This window comes from Callorhinchus milii, unplaced genomic scaffold (genome assembly GCF_018977255.1).
Source record: "Callorhinchus milii isolate IMCB2004 unplaced genomic scaffold, IMCB_Cmil_1.0 Scaffold5, whole genome shotgun sequence".
NCBI classification, from domain to species: domain Eukaryota; kingdom Metazoa; phylum Chordata; class Chondrichthyes; order Chimaeriformes; family Callorhinchidae; genus Callorhinchus; species Callorhinchus milii.
The window spans coordinates 6928795-6945773 of record NW_024704746.1 but is presented as its reverse complement, the minus strand read 5'-3'; the positions used below and the strand labels follow the sequence as shown (position 1 = coordinate 6945773).

At 41.0% G+C, this 16979-nt stretch overlaps 1 protein-coding gene across 1 annotated transcript in view; it reads right to left on the bottom strand.

The window, feature by feature from the left end:
* The window catches only part of pappa2 (pappalysin 2), a 130455-nt gene that overhangs the window by 103821 nt on the left and 9655 nt on the right, over positions 1-16979 (bottom strand). The gene's annotated exons all lie outside the window — the stretch shown is intronic.

The following is a 16979-nucleotide window of genomic DNA, read 5'->3' as shown; positions in this document are numbered from 1 at the left end:
TCCACAACCTTTTGGGGGAAAGAATTATAGATTTCTACCACCCTTTGAGAGAAAAATTGTTTCCTGATTTCATTCTTAAATGGCCTGGTTCTAATTTTAAAACTATGCCCCCTTGTTTTGGATTCCCCCACCTGAGGAAATAGCTACTCTGTATCTACCCTCTCGAATTCCTTTATCATCTTAAACACCTTAATCAAACCCACTAGCTCCCCATGTCCCAAAGGATCGAGTTCAAGATGCTCACCCTTTTAAAGCCCTCCATGCTCCAGAACCCACCCTACCTCTGTGACCTACTAAACCCTTACAAACTCCCTCCGCTCACAGGCATTGACCTGCTTTGTGTCTCCCGCCCTGCATTAGTAGGGCCTTCAGTCGTTCAGCCTCTCGAACTCCATCCCAGAGTTCCTTTGCCTTGCCCCTTCCCTTGACTACTTCAAATTCTGTCTCAAGTCCTTCCTCTTTGACCATGCTTTCGGTTTCTTCCCAACCCCACCCCCTTAACCGCACCCCCTTACTCCCACCTCTCTGGAATCCAACCCTCAGCTCAGATGCAAAACCTCAACTGTCCAGTACTTTGGGACATCCTCCCGACATGAAAGGTGCTTTATAAATGCGAAAGGCTCAGGTGAAACTAAAAGATTGGAAAAAATGCTTGTGAATCTGTGAAACAGACTCCCAACTAAAGAAACAAATATGTCGATTAAATCCTTCAAAAAATAAATGGAAAAGTACCTGACTGAGAACAGTATTGTGCGTTAAAGGGAAGAGTACAAAGTGACACAAGCTACAGGGTGTCCACAAAGTCCTCTTACACCCGATTACAAAACAGTGATATGAGACTATGGAGGAGCTTAAACAAGCTGTCAGAGATGCATTTCGCCTCCTCACTCCGTCCATGTTATGGAAGATGTCTCACTGAATACGGGGACCGACATGAAAGTAATGGCACTCACTCCCATCAATCCTCTGGATGTCTAAATACAGTTAAACACTTGGACTGAATACAATTGAGTACTTCTAAATACAATTATCATCATTCTTCCACATGTTTCAGGTGTTGGTCAGTACAATCTATTAAAAGAATGGGGGTAACAGGACTTTGAGGACTCTGTACTCAGATACAATTATTTCTCCAATCAAGAGAGAACGAATGCTGTCCTTGGCAGGCAAGAGGCCAGGGTTTAATAGTGGAGACATGAGAATATTTTGTATTTTTTTTACTGTTACCTTTGGGGATCAAAGAATATTTATGCAGAAGATTTCGCCAGGTGACAAAGGTTATAGGGGTGGAATCTTATAGTTATAGTTTAGGTATTACATCCTCTGTGGAAAGAGGGAGGTTGATGATTCAAACAGCCTTTGCTCATCTCTATGTTTTATTTTTTCATTGCCTTCCCCAACGTACTCCCTTATCCAGTCATCTGACAAGATGAGGCCCCACTCATCTGCAAACTGTCGTGTGTGGGGATCTGTCAGCACTAGGAGAGGCATGATTATATTCATTGTGGGGGTGTGGTGTAAGAGGCAGCAGTTCAGCCTGTTTTCTATCAGGCCCCTTGCTGTCTTCCTTCTCTGAATCTTTTGAATCCTCTGTAAAAACTACTTTGCGCGTGAAAGGCACTCGCTGCATGGCATAAAAGGCAGGGCATTGAGCCATGTGTGCAATAGGATGGGCCAACTTTGGGGCCATGTCTGGGATTGCCTTCAGGCCTTGCTGGTGCTTTGCAAAGCTTTCCAGTATGGCTTCCTCTCAGTGGTAAAAAAGAGATTTTCACAGTAGAGGAAAGCTTTAAAAGTCAGCAATACAAGTCAATGGGAATTCCTTATATCCCGAGCCAGGCACATTTGCCTTGAGCTGCAGAATTGGAGCATTATGTACAAAACTTCAAAGCTTGAGTGCTAAACAATTTTAACACAATTTTAATAAGGATATCATTCTTATTAGTTTGGAAACAAGCTGTAATGGAGGCTTATGTGTATGTTGCCTGACACCAAATTTCCTTGAACTAGAATAGAATTACTAAAGGTGGATTGGTGCGGATTTTGTCTCAAGAGCATACCATACTCTGATTTTGTTTTAGTATTAGCTGCAATATTGGGCTCTAGTCATGAGAGTATTTAGCATTAAGGTTTCACTATTGTCATCGTGACAATGAAGCCCTAAAGCCAAATACTCTCATGACTAGATCTGCACGAGACTATGTGCATCATGGAAATACCTGGATTTCGTCTCCCCAGCCTTTTGAGCTAAAGCAGAATCCAAATCGACCAGTTTTACCTTATCGAGATATTCCTGTGAATAATTCCAACCTGATCACAATTTTCTTGCGGAAAATTCTCTTGAGAAAAATAACCAAAAATGATGAGGAACAAATCGCTTATACAGAACAACTAGCCAAGAGGGTTACTTCATTATGTCAGAGTATTTAAAGAAGAGTGTCCTGGTGTTTTCCCTTTGTATTATAATATGTTGTTTAACTAGATACTGGGGTTAACAGAGAACAGAATTTGACCTCTGATCTTCCACTGCTACAAGCTGAAGGCAGTTGATATGGATTGTACTACTAAAATCAATGAATTGTGCTTTATGTGTGGTCATTGTGTCAATTGTTTTGCATCTTACCAATCTCTCTTCCCTATTTTTTAGCCTTCATTGCTTTCTTTAGCAGGTTATTTGGCCACAGTAAAAACCGCAGCCAAACCAGAGGTATCTTCACTCACGAGATGATGTGGTACTTTAGTAACACTAAAAGTTTATAGTGCTTGGGGAAGGGTGGTAGGGGGAGGGGGGGTGGTAAGCAGCATCTCCTTGGAGCTCGGTTAGCGACAAGGTAATCTGCTCAGCAACAGAATGTCAGAACCAGTGGTCTTGATATTCTGGTACCCAAGCCAGGTGGGTATTCCAGGGCACTGATGATGACAAATCAGATGGCCTGGCCTATTGGCAGGATTTGGAGGAGAAGACCACTCACTAAAACCAGCAATTCTTCCAATTCAGCTCCTGTTAGCTTTGCAACCCAAAGCTCTAACAGGTAGGATGATCTGGATAAGCAGTGAGAAGTTTGCCAGACAGTGCTCTGAATGACAAGTTAAGTAGTTTTGATTGGTACCCCGATATACCCTGAGGTCCCCAAGCAATCACCCTTACCAACCTGCACCTAGTACTCTCCAGAATTAGGTAAGCTGGGTGGGTCCCTCCAAGGAGAGGAAACAGGGAAATCCCCATGCATAGGTGCCTTTCATGAAACTCTCAGAGTTTCATGAATGTTTGAATGTTGGCACAGGACTTGATCATGGAGATCATCACAATTGAGCCTGATCCTATCCTCACCTAAGGGGGACCCATACAAACCTCACACAAAGGTTTCTGGAGGAGTTATTAGGCAATGGTCAGGATCAGAAATCCTAGCTCAAGATTTTTTTCTGTCCAACCCAGGGACAATGAGGCTCATTGAAGCACCTGTTTACTTCCCCCCCACACCCGATGATATCAGACAGGTCTCTGATCACTGTTTTCGAAACATATTAGAGTTTCCAACTTCAGGGAATTAAAATACTAGTCAATTTGTGAGGAACAGTAAACTAATGATGCTGGCATGTGGAAGGAAGATCCAGGCAGGATTTCTTTACCACTGATTGTGTCCAATAACCATATGATCAATAGATGCAATAGTGCCATCTCGTTGCAAAAGATCAGTACTGCATATAATTAATTCCTTTATAAACACGTAGACTTTAGCTGCTTTCAGGTAGTAGTCAAGTGCTCTTGAATGTGAACAAATATCTAAAAATCCTTTGAGAAAAAATAGTCAATTTCAAGTGAATCTCATTAAGGTAAGGAATATCAAATGCTGGAGAATTAAACACTACCCACTATTACATGCACTCCCCAAGTCAGTTACAGTACAAGTTTGAGTTAGGCTCCCTGTATATGGGATTTAACAACAACAACAACAAATTACACTTGTATAGCATCCTTCACGTCGGAAAGACGTCCCAGGGCGCTGGGACTAAACTAAAGATCCATCTGTGCAATACAAGCACCTCAACACACTGAGCCATGGAGGAGAAAATCTGCCAAGTTACCTGTCCATCACTGTTATCCGAGGATCCTACTTGAATGTCTGTGCGTGTGTGAAAGTTAGGCAAGCACAGGATCAAATTCAACTACGATGCTCTCCACAGTAAACTAGTTTGCCAACATTCACGATCTGGATTTTCACATGCAATACTTGAGTAGAATACTGGAGAGCAAGCCAAAATAAAATATTGCACAGCTATACTTTATCTATTTCTATAATTCACAGGTGTGGCTCAGCATTTTTATTTAAAGTACTGTCATCAGTTTTGATGTCCTTATATCAATATCAAGGTGCCTTGTAGTAAAGTCAGCAGCCTGCAACAATTCAAACAATTGCAACAAACACAATTCAACTTGATGCCATCAGAAATTGGTAATCTAGGACTCGAGAGTAAAACTATGAAGAAGATGATTTTGAAATATTGGTCAGAGCCCCAAAACTTTCATTAAATTCAGTTAGAAAGATTTGAGACAGTAAGTAAACATCCTGTGAAAATCTTCCAAGGATATTGAGAACATGAATGATGAGGGCAAGATTGATCATGAACAGCAGACCAATAAATTCTGTTGTAGCATCTTACCCATGTCACTGAGGGAATCTAGATGAGCCAACCACACTGAAGTATAAATTAGATGATTTAAACTTCAACCAGTTGGGGCCATTTATAATAGAGACTTGCAGATTTCAGAATGAACTAAAATGGTCATGACCATAGCTTTTTTTAACAAGTTTTAGAGAGAGGCTTACCTTTTAAGGTAAAATAATTAAAATACTATAACAGGCAGAGAAAGCCACACTTTTACAATAATAATTTGTGTTGTAGGATCCTAACTCTATTCCTAACTTGTGCTGTACCTGATTTGTGGAGTACATTTAATAGTTCATTTAATAAATAAAAGACAATTAAGAAAGAACCAATAAGATTAAAAACAGGCAGTACAAAGGGACACTGGGAGTGGGACAAATTGGTGTGGTAATGGTTAGTGAATGGGAAGGTCCCTAAAAAAGAAATTTACTAACACACTCAAGCTTTGGATTGAGTATTATTACACCTGTATTTGATAAAGCACATGAAAAACATCTCAGCTGTTACTAAGTATAAGGACTGTATTTAAGGACAAACATGACAGCCATTTTGCACCCATCTCCCGCAAATGGCTATGAAGGATATGACCATTTTATCTGGAGGATTTTTAGTCGAGACACCTGGGAAAAACTCTCTCTTCAACAACAAGAAAATTACAAACAGTGCCATGGCATCTTTAACATCAACCAGAGCAGGCAAACAGGACATTAACTTGACATTCGCAATCCAAACAACTGCACCTCTGACAATGCAGCACATTCTCCCAGTACTGTACTACACTTGACTGTCAAGCCAAGTAGAGTGTCAAGCCTAGAGCTCCTAACGTAGGTTTGAATCCTCAAACTCTGATTCATGAGAAAGAGGGAACCCTGAAACTCTAACACAAAGGTATCACTAGAAAAGTTCTCTTTGAATATTAGAACATAGCAGATACAATCATTATACAGGTTTTTAATTACAGGTACTGTCAGAACTGTCAATTCGGGGGGCCCTGGCATGAGGAACAAATATCCAGACTTTGCGGTTGATTATCCAAGGATAACAAAATGTTCCCAGAATCAGGCCTCCCACATATTCATAAAATATCTTCAGGAAAAACTTACTACAATATAATTTAACAACTCACCAGTGTCTGCAACATTGTTAAGTATATAGCTTGAAACCAAATACCAAGAGGAGGCACAAAGCCAGAAAATATGTTTCCAATTGGTCTGCACATCATGTCTAATGCAAAGCAACACAGAATCCCAGTGGCTATTTAGAATTTGGTACCAGTGTCATACACACAGTAATGCATATAGAATGGCTTCAAATGCTATCATACAGCAGATTACACAATTTGTCTAAGAAATATATGCCATTCTACATGCATTACATATTGGAAAAATTCCAAAGACAGCTCGAAAGTGTAAACTTCTCTCTGCTATTCTTAGTATGCACCATAACCGTCCACAGCTGTGTCCAGAAGTTGACACAAAGATAAGTTCTAGCTACACACAATGACAGACATGAGTAATGATTCTTTTAAACTCAGTGAGCAGTGAGCGCTAGAAAGCCCAGCAATAATAGATGTGAAACTTGAAATTCCACCTTTTCTTAGCCTGCAAGTCTATTTGGTCTTACAATTTAAGATTGTGTAGCAGAACTGTGGAAAATCTTCGAAAACATTAATTTGGAAACCAGTTTATTTTTTAAGAACTACAGAAAATGATTCCAAATTTTGAATTGAATTGAATAATTTTTCCACAATTCGGTACTACCTTGAATTTTAGGATAAAATGATATTACATGTTAGGTCTAGGTGGAATCTTGATACAGCGCCTTATCACATTGTTGAGAAATATCAAAGCGCTTCACAGAATATATTATAAAGTGGATTTTTACACGGTTTGACCCATTCACCCCCCCACCCACACACCTGTCATACACCAAACATCAGGATTTTAAAAAAAAACGGAATAAACTCAAATCACCTTTGCCACGTGTTTGATTCTACACACGGTGAATAAATACAGTTTGAAGAATGTACCTTTTTTGTAATTGGACCTGAGAATTCTAGAGAGATAATTGAATGACTCACCTCACTACACTGTTAGAAAGAGATAATCCGCTCTGGGTATCCACCAGCATTCAAAAATTTGAAGCCATTTACTTGGAGTTGGCTTTAACCCAACATGAGGAGATGGGAGTTACTACCTCCACTGAAAAGCAATCTTTAGGCTGGAATATTGAACACTGGTCAGCCATTCACTGCACTTACACCAACACACAGCTCAGTCATTCGAGCATCCACGGGCAAAAAAATCCAGAAACATGGAATGAGAAAAGGCCAACAAATCCACTGCTTCAGTACGTTTTGCAAAATCTCAGGGTAGGATAAGCTCCAGGGCACTGCTGATGACAGCACAACTTATCGGCAGTCACTGGGGGCAAGGAATCATCCCACTCAGCTCCTGTTACCCCTGCAAGCTAAAGCCCTAACAGGTAGGGTTGGCATAGGGGGACACGTAGTGGGAAAGCTTGAAGGACGGCGATATCAATGGCAAACTATGAGGTTTTCGTTGGTCAGACTCCAACAGTAGCCCAATGCACATGCTGGGGTCCCCAATCCTTGGCTTTTGCCAACCTGCACCTCATACTTTCTGGAATTAGGTAAACTGGATGCATCCATCCAGGGAGAGAGTGTGCATTCCAATCTATCAATCTATCTCTGCAATGTGTAGGTGTAGGTGGGATACATGGAATTCTCAGTTTGAGTTGGATACTCTTAAACCTGGTGATGGATTTCCGCATGTGTCAGACACCCGGCTAGCCCCAAAAATTAATTTTAAATAAATAACCTCAAAGGAAAGCATTTTGAATGGTCTGAAGGTCTTTGTTCCTCCAAACCTTGCTTTTTATCTTGTGAACAATTCCATGTTTTCCCTATTCGAACAAACAAACCGCAACCCGCACCCCCCCCCCCCACCCCGCACCCCCCCTACACACACACACACCAAATGTTTCGCAGCACAGAAACCATGTATATCGCCTGAGGTATTTGTTCATCTCCATCTATAGTTATCCATAACAGTACAATGGGTTTCTTTCATCACATCATCCTTCACTTTTCTTAAACACACCCTGGAGAGCTGCAAAGTTGACTTGAGGGCCAATTCCACCATTGTTCTATAGTGTGATGACACCAGGGTTATTCCACAATCCAACAGAGATCAGTACAGTTCAAGGGAAACAAGAAGCATTGATTGACAATTGGGATTAACACAAGTGAACAGAAAGTTCAAACTGAACTGGAAATGATCCCGTTCCAATAAATCTGGGGAAAATCTTCAGGTTGTGTTTTTAGGTTTCCAAGGCATGAAGAAATGAGAAAAATCCAAGAGTTTATAAATAGCATCTCTGTCCAAAACCCTGGCATTGTTCACATTGTTCTAGTGTTTTGTCACATTAGTTTTGATTTGTATCACCCACAAAAAGATCTCCTAGATGCCTTGGCTTGAATCTCCCACAATAAGATAGCACCACTGAGAGAAGGAGCATAGCAGAGACAGAGAGCGCAAGCAAACCACAGAGAAAAATATAGATGAATTATGCACCAAAAGAGAAAGAAAAGATCAGAAAGGGGGAGAGAAAGAGAGAGAGAGAGAGAGAGAGAGAGTGAGTGCGAGCACCACAGAAAGAGGCTGAAAGAGAGCCCTCCACTGGAAAGGAAAGCGATCGAGAGAGAGACAGAGAGAGAGAGAAAGCAAAAACAACAGTTAGAATAACACAGAGAGATACTTTTTCTTGATTTCCAATAAAATTCAAATGTTTTCATAAGGGGAGAAAAAACACAATTCTTCAGCCCACTCTGTATATTTTCCTTCCATTATTTAATCATCACTCAGTGAAGAGTTGAAAATGAATTAGCTGACAAACATTCCGAGAGAGTGAGCTAATCCAAACTGGCCCAAGTCTCCCAGTGTACTTGAGATAAGCAGCCGCGGCTCCATTAACAACTAAGTGCAGAGAATCAATTAGTAATAAATAAAAAGAATCAACTAAGTACATCAGTGACAATAATTCACTCATCATTCTTGTATTTCATGCATACTTTCTCCCGATACTGCCAACCGTGTTCCACAATTGCACGTTAGGATAGGAGGCAGATTCTTCTGTATCCTTGAAAGCTATTTATGAGGCACATAAGTGCACAGGAAAGGCAAAATTGATATTCATTATTGAAAGGGTTAAATCACTAGGGTTCCAACTTAGTTCTAAAAAATGTTCTGGAGTATCTTATATTGAAGTAAGGAGGAGAGAAAAGCATGGGACCCATTTGTAAGGTTATGCATGTCCCTGGGTGTCCTATGCTGGAGTCAGGGACAGAGTTGAGCAAAGCTGAATAAAGTATAGGACACTGTGCCACAGTTAATATCGAGTGCCTCAGGATGTTTTGTGCAGGAAGAGTTAATGCTGAATCAAATATAGGGCACTCTTTGCGTATACGCAGCTTTATACTGGAGTTGAAGGAGGAGGCAGTTGGTTAGAGTGCTGATTCCCCTGCAATGTAGAGAACTCACAGCTTTGTGAGATTCTCTGATAAAAAAAATTCACTCACCAGAAACGTAGTCTCCGAAGTTAAATCTGTGTACAATCTATTAATGGATGACGGTTAATTATAAGGGTTGTGAAACAGCCACATCTCTATTAATGGTGAAATTTGGGATTTCCCCATTGGCTAGGGTGCAAATATACCATAGTGTGGTACTGAGCCATACACACCAGGTGGTTAATACTTTGAAAACAGTATATTGTAATAGTTTGTTTCAGTGCAACTATAACTATCTATCTCAGGAACGACTGGCATTGTAAATCAGAATATATTTTAAACTTGGCAGTGTGGGAAGGACCCAAAGTGTTGTCTTTTCTCCCGATGGTTCATACTGAGGCTGTCTGCCGGCACTGGAAGTCTATTAATATTCTTGTAATATTTAGAGTGGCAAAATGTCAAGGAGGTAGAAATAGAAATGAACTTCACAATAAGTTATCAAAACATCAGCTGGCTATTGGGGCCCTACCTGTTTATCATTTCTAACTAGATTCTGGCAATGGGGTTTTCAACTTGATGTTGACAGGTTTTGTACAAAGATGGGCTGCATTCAACGTCTTCCACTTCTAATAGTCCTGATTTAGTCAAATGGGTGCAGCAGGTACACATTTTCCTAACTTCCGCATATGCATTTGTATAATTTTGTAGTTGTAACGGAACACTGAGCTCCTACTATCGTTGAAATTTATCCAGCGAGAAGTTGGGCCATACAATTTGGGAAGGCATTAGCAAACGTCAAACAATCACTAGTAGTAGGAGAAAATAGGCCAGGTTTCCCTGTCTCTATCACTTATCAGCGCTGGAAGAGCTGACGTTGTCGAGGACAGGGTTGGGCTCCCTGAGTCGCATATTCCACACTCACCTCTCTCTGTGTAAAGTATTTCAATCTGAATTCTGTTCACATCATCGAGATGACACAAAGTACTTCATGGGTGTTACAGTAAAGTACAATGAATGTATATGTAGGCAAACGCGGCAGCCAATTTGCACATAGCGAATGATCCAATTTCATCTGTTGCCCAGGACACAGGAAAAATTCCTCCTCTTTTTGAATAGTGCTGTGGGATCTTTAACAAACATCCAAACAGACAAATGGGTCTCGGTTTCAAATCCCATCGCCTCTAACATTGTGGGACTCTCTCAGCACTGCACTGGAGTGTCAGCCTGGACTATAACCTCAAGGTCCTGACCTGCGGCTTGAACCCACAACTTTCGGAAGTAGAGTGGAAATGGGTTGAAGATAGACAAAGCAAGTGAATGTCTGTTGGTTGAGTCCTATGCCCACTGAGTCACCAAGGAAAGCCTACTGGCCTTGTCACAATGCTACCATAACTCATCGGCGTGTATTGTAATCTTTGTTTAAAGTTTAGGCAATTTTCTGTTGAGACTAACTTAAGCGTGTTCAAGTTTTCAAAAAAGCGTTTTTCGCAAGATTGCACTGAGTAGGCTTTCTATACCTCAAGCAGAAAACTGTCAGACAACGAATTATAGGCTTGGAGTCAATCTTCACTTAAGATACACACTCGGATCACACAGTCTGAATGAAACTCAAAAGGTGTATTTCACAGGGTAGTTAAAAACATTTGCTCCTTGTATGTTCACGTATGTGACAAGCTGTTGGTTTTGCAGAAGTAATTATGCCCCCACTATCCAGGTGGATAAAAGCAGGCAAAATTACGTCTTGCTTGTTTTTGAGCAGTTTTCACTCGAACCAGCCAAGATGGGGAGAAGTCAGTAATCAGTCTTTTCAAGCTTTTGCCAAGGTGTCGGGGGATGAATTCACCTCGCCAACTGATCTGTCAGTGAACTTGTTGTTAGCAAGTTACTGTGAATAAATCAACGATTCTCAGAAACATTTCTCTGAAAAAAAGAGGCTTTTAGACTTCTGTTGATTTGAGGAAAGGGAGGCCTTAATAATTATGGTTGATGTCGCACTTTATCACTTTGAATTATCTCAAAGTGCTCCACACAATGAGTTATTTGAGGCACAATGAGCATTATGATGACAAAAAGGCAGCTAATCTCTGACAATAATGTCCACTCCATAAAATTAATTGTAATTTTTCCCCCGATTCCCATATATAAGGTTGACTGGAGCCAATGTTTGGAGTCCCAAGAGTGTGAGTTAGGATACTGCTATAAATGATCGCGACTGTATATTTTTGTAGGTGGATGTGGCAGCCAATTTGTCCCACAAACAGACATGAAGTGAATAACTAATTTTATCTGGAGGACTGGAAATTCCCTTCTCTTTTCGAACAATGCATCCACCTGAAGGGATAGACGGGTACTTGGTTTTATGTCTCACCTGAAGGATGGCCCCTCACAAGATCAGCAGATTGGTTTTCAATGCAAACCTGTGTAAACTGTATAACACATTTCACGTCAGGAGGATGTCTCAGAGCAGGAAAGGACAGGAGCTGCAGTGTTTCTGGATAGTCTGCAAGAGCTGGGTAGTCTCCTGAGCAGAGAGTTGGTGTTTCCCACCAAATTCTGTTCCTTTCAACTGTTTTCTTGCAAAGATTTAGCAAGAATGTACAGCATGGAAACGCGGCATGTGGCCCTACCGGTCTGCCGGCATTTATTTTCCACACGGGTTTTCACCCATTCCTTGCTGCCTTCCATACCCTTCTATTCCCCTCCCCCTCATGTGAAGGACTAGCTTCCTCTTGAATGCATCTTTGATTTCTTTGAGAAAGCATTACATGGAATTTATATCCTGGAATGCCTTATCGAAGATAGTGGTTGAGCAGTACTTTATGGAATTAGGCAAGCAGGGTACATCCCTCTTTTACAAGGTAATTTTAAAAAAATACTTGATAAGGAAAAATCTAAAAGGGTTTGAGGCAGGATTATTCCGGGGATAAGAATCCCTTTTTAAAAAATAACACAAATAAACAATAAATAAAATTATAATAATTTAGTCAATCAATCCACGACTGTTTGTGGGAAACTGCTGTGAGCAATTGGCTGCCAAGTTTCGCCCACAAAATATACAGTCAATTCACAGTATATTCTGTGAAGTGCTTTGAGAAGTCTAGAAGACGTGATAAGACATTATATCAAATGCAAGGATTATTATTATTATATATATACATTTTCTCATCTCTGTCCTGACGGTACTGTTTTTTTCTGGGATACAGGAACTGTCCACCCTCTCATATCTTCTCCAAGTTATCACCAAGATTATTATTATTATTATTTTATACTGCAACTCCAGTAGTGAGATACAAAGCATGAACTATGGGCAGACACAGGGTAGGAGAATGTCAGATGAGACTCATAATACATCCTGGAGGTTTCCGAATTTCACTGGTTCTCTAATTGTAAGCTGGCCCTCTCAAAACAAGCTCAGAACCTCTCTAGTTCAACTCTATGTCTTGTGCAAACAAAACGTCCGGTTGGTAGGCTCAGGGTTTCTGGCACAAGCAGTGTTGATTTATAAAGTGGACAAAGCGAGGCTCTGGAAATGAGCAGCAGGCATTTGCTCACAAAGCCCAGTAGGAAAGATGCAAAGAGAAAGGGCCAGCTGCCAGCCTGAAGCACATAGAACGCCATGGTTCTCAATATCGGGTGGGTTTCCTATAAAGGGAGCAATACCAAAAGTTAGGCACTTCTGCATTTCCCACTAGAAGTTTTTCTACCGCTTGAAATAACTGGAAACGTTTCTTTCTTTTATTTATTTGCTCAGAATAACTGTTATTCATCCTTAACCAGGACTTTGCACTGTGCTGTAGAGGTTCATGGAGCCGGACAGTTAGAACTGCCAGACCTGCTATTCAAAGATAAACCAATGGTAAGAGCATCTCTAGGATCTGTCATTTATATCCCTGTCTTCACCCACCCCCCTTTCCCCCTCCGCCTCCCAACACAAACCCACCGCCCATCGACAGGTTCCTCTCCATTTGCACATTGTCTCCATCTAGTGGCTGAAGGTGGACATCAGCTTCAACCACTTCAGCGATAGATGATCCTTGAGTGACAGGTAACGGAGGCCGAACATGTCACCACAAATGGCTTCTCCTCCACCCCCCGCACTGTCTCATGTGGTGTCCCTCAGGGCTCTGTCCTCGGTCCCCTCCTCTTCACCCTCTACATGCTCCCCCTTGGTGACATCATCCGCAGACATGGAGTTAACTTCTCTTTGACCGTGCCTTCAGCTCCCCTCTCGACTCTCTTCCCCCTCCTCGCTCCCTCCCTTCCCTCCCCTCACCCTGACCATTTCCCCCTGCTCGGGTCCTGACCCAACTGTGCAGCGCCTTGGGACGTCCTCCTGACGTGAAAAGCGCTTTATAAATGGAATCTTGTTGTTGTTGTTGTTGCTGTTGTAAGTGACAACATTGAGTGCCCAAACTTCAAGCTGTCCTGCTATCTGTCCCCTCCTGGGGCCTTCATACATTTTCAGTGTTAAAAGTAAAAGTCTACAGTTGTAGAGACTCCAAATATACATCATATTTGGTTAAATACAATTGTATTTTTTAAAGGGTGATTGGCAGCCAGTCTAAAACCTGGAGTAGACAAGTCTATTCCTCCTCTTTACACTACACCCCATGTTGATGTACACAGGCTACCGAATGCAATATTTCTCATTGCTTGAGAATATATATTGCCGACAACCATTGCAGCTTAATAAAAAGAATTAGAATTAAAAAATGCGTCACAAGATGCGATGTAATATTTTGTCATTAATCTTGCCACCAAGATTATATTGGGGAGTGGTGTAACTAGAATTACATTAAAATATCCTATTGGCTGCATTTAACCGAAAATACTGGCTGCCATCTGGGGGAGGAGTATTGGAAGGGGCATCAAAACCAAGGTTAGTTTTATCTCCACGCTTTCCAGCAGATGTCACTGGACAGCAACACGTTGTGAGAGAGTGAGCTACAAGAGCAAGTTGAGACAAGTGTTTGAATCAATCCCCTGCCAACTGTAGGAAACAGTGACCTTTTTGTTACTGGTTTAGAGCAACTTTAAGCGCTGTTTGATAAACCCAATCATACATTTACAGTTTGTGCAGAAAGGGAATAATAATATTTCTTGCACTTGGCGCCTTTCACGCCAGGAGGATGTCTCAAAGAGTTTCACAGGATATACTGTAAAGTGGAGTGACTGTATAATGTGTGGGTGAACCTGACAGCCAATAGCCATGGAATGAAAGAATGATTTTATTGAAAAGAGGCTTCTGATCTTAGATAGCAAGGTTGCCTCAAACAATACGATTGTCCTCCATGTTCTTAGGTTGGGAAAAGGAAAAAGTAAGAAAGCCACTCAGTTGTAAAGTGAGTGCATTTGGAGAGAAGCGGACAAAATCCAGCTTGGCTGTGACTGTGATGGATCGTCTGGCTTTGAATAATAATAATCCTTGCATTTGATATAGCACCTTATCAAGTCATCAACACAACTCTGTAAAATGGTCTGACTGTATTTTGTGGGCACTCAGTTGCACACAGCAAATACACTGCAAGCTTTTCACTATAAGCTCAGACATGAAGAATGGCTATTTAGGCAAGAGTCAGCACCTTCACATGGGGCCCGGAGATAAAGGATACATTCAACTAAAAGCTATTTTATGCTGCAGGATTTGCATCCACAATATTGTTCCTGAAAAGCAGAGAATGCACAGTGAATACTGCTGTGACACAATGGAAACAACGGATTTGTGGAGTTCTGAAGCGTATTGGTTAGAGCACTTGCCTCACAAGCGAGAGGACGTAGGTTCAATTCCCAGGCGGGGCGAAATGTTAGGCAAGTTTCCTTACTCCACAAGCCTCTGTTACATAGCAGTAAGTAGGAACCTGGTTGTTAGTCGATTGGTGAATCGCTTTTCCGTTGGGTAATAATCCCTTCTAAAAAATAATAATAATAATAATAATAATCCTTGCATTTGATATAGCGCTTTTCACGTCAGGAGGACGTCCCAAAGCGCTTCACAGAACACACTGTAAAGTGAATTGACTGTATATTTGTGGGCGAACGCGGCAGCCAATTGCGCACAGCAATGTCCCACAAACAGTCGTAGATTGAAAATGACCAATTTATTAGTGTTTTTGGTTTTGGAGGGATTAGTATTAGGTGTGTGGAGTAAGGAAACTTGCCCAAGGTTTCGCCCTGCCTGGAATTGAACTCAGGTCTCTCACTTGCAAAGCGAGTGCTCTAACCACTGAGCTACAGGACTCCATTTGCTCAATCAATCCATGACTGTTTTGGGACATTGTTCTGTGCAATTGGCTTCCATGTTTCACCCACAAAATACACAGTCAATTCACTTTACAGAATATTCTGTGAAGCACTTTGAGACATCTCAAAGACGTGATAAGGTTCTATATCACATGCAAGGCTTATTAAGAGCTCTACCTACCAGGATACAGGCCTGTGTATGTAGCTTGTAATGCAGGAATTTCTTGAGCTTAACCTTGTTATCATGGGGCTGGAGATTGCAGGCCAAACCATACACCATGGTAAGAAGGGGGAGCGGAGTAAAATCAAAGGGTACAATCCACCAACTTGAATCTCCGAGCAGCCTTTATTCAGTACAGTTCAATACAAAGGGGGCCTAAAAGGGGCAAAGCAAATTGGGAAAGAAAGGGGGGGATAAAATACAGAATGAATGGGTGCTCTGGCAACAAAGCCTCTTAACTTGTTAAAACAAGTTCCCATTAATTGGATTCTGCTGTGTAGGAGGAAGAAAAATACTTTCTCCCATTGACTGCAGCCCCCTGTCAGATTTACCACACATAAAAAGGTTTTTCTGATACCTCACTCACTCATCATAAAACAATCGATTTGCTTGTTCTGCATGACATTAACCCGCTTTGAAATGGATCCAGAGAGCATCTGATCCACAACATTTGAGCCGTATTACATTGAAGAGAAAAATAATTAACGCTGAAATATGATTTAGCAAAACGACAGTTGAAACAATAAAATTCTACCAAAAACAGCAATGGACAGTGTCATTCTACTCAGATTACTGGGGGAATATTAATACGTATTATTGCTCCCTGCATGTAATTGATATTAATAGTCTGTGGTGGCATTATGGCATAAACGACACATAGTAAATGTCTATTTACATAATTGGCTAAGCTTACATATATTATTAATAAGTTTAAAACTCTCTCAAGTTTTTATTTACCTATCAAAATCACCATTTGATATAAGTTACAAGGAAAATGAGAATGAGAGGGTGATTGGGTTCTTTAGCAGAGATAGCACATCAAGCCTTGCAGAACACCAACTCCTGAGAATTTGTACCCCTCACCTCCCACTGGGGAGGCCATTTTTTAAAACATTTCACTTCACACATTGTGAGGATTGATAATTCTTTTTTAAAATAAAATAATCTTTGCATTTATATAGAGCCTATAACATTAAAACATCTCAAAGCACTTCAGTTTTCTCTAAAAAGGGAAATCACTATTTTTATTCATTTTCTATTTAATTCACTTTACAGTATATCCTGTGAAGAGCTTTAAGACACCTCAATCACGTGATAAGGCGCTATATCAATTGCAAGGATTATTATTATTACTATGTTAATTTTATAGGCCAAGCCTTTAATCACTATGTCCTGACATACAACAACAACAACAAGATTCCATTTATAAAGCGCCTTTCACGTCAGGAGGACGTCCCAAGGCGCTGCACAGTTGGGTCATGACCCGAGCAGGGGGGAAATGGTCAGGGTGAGGGGAGGGAAGGGAGGGAGCGAGGAGGG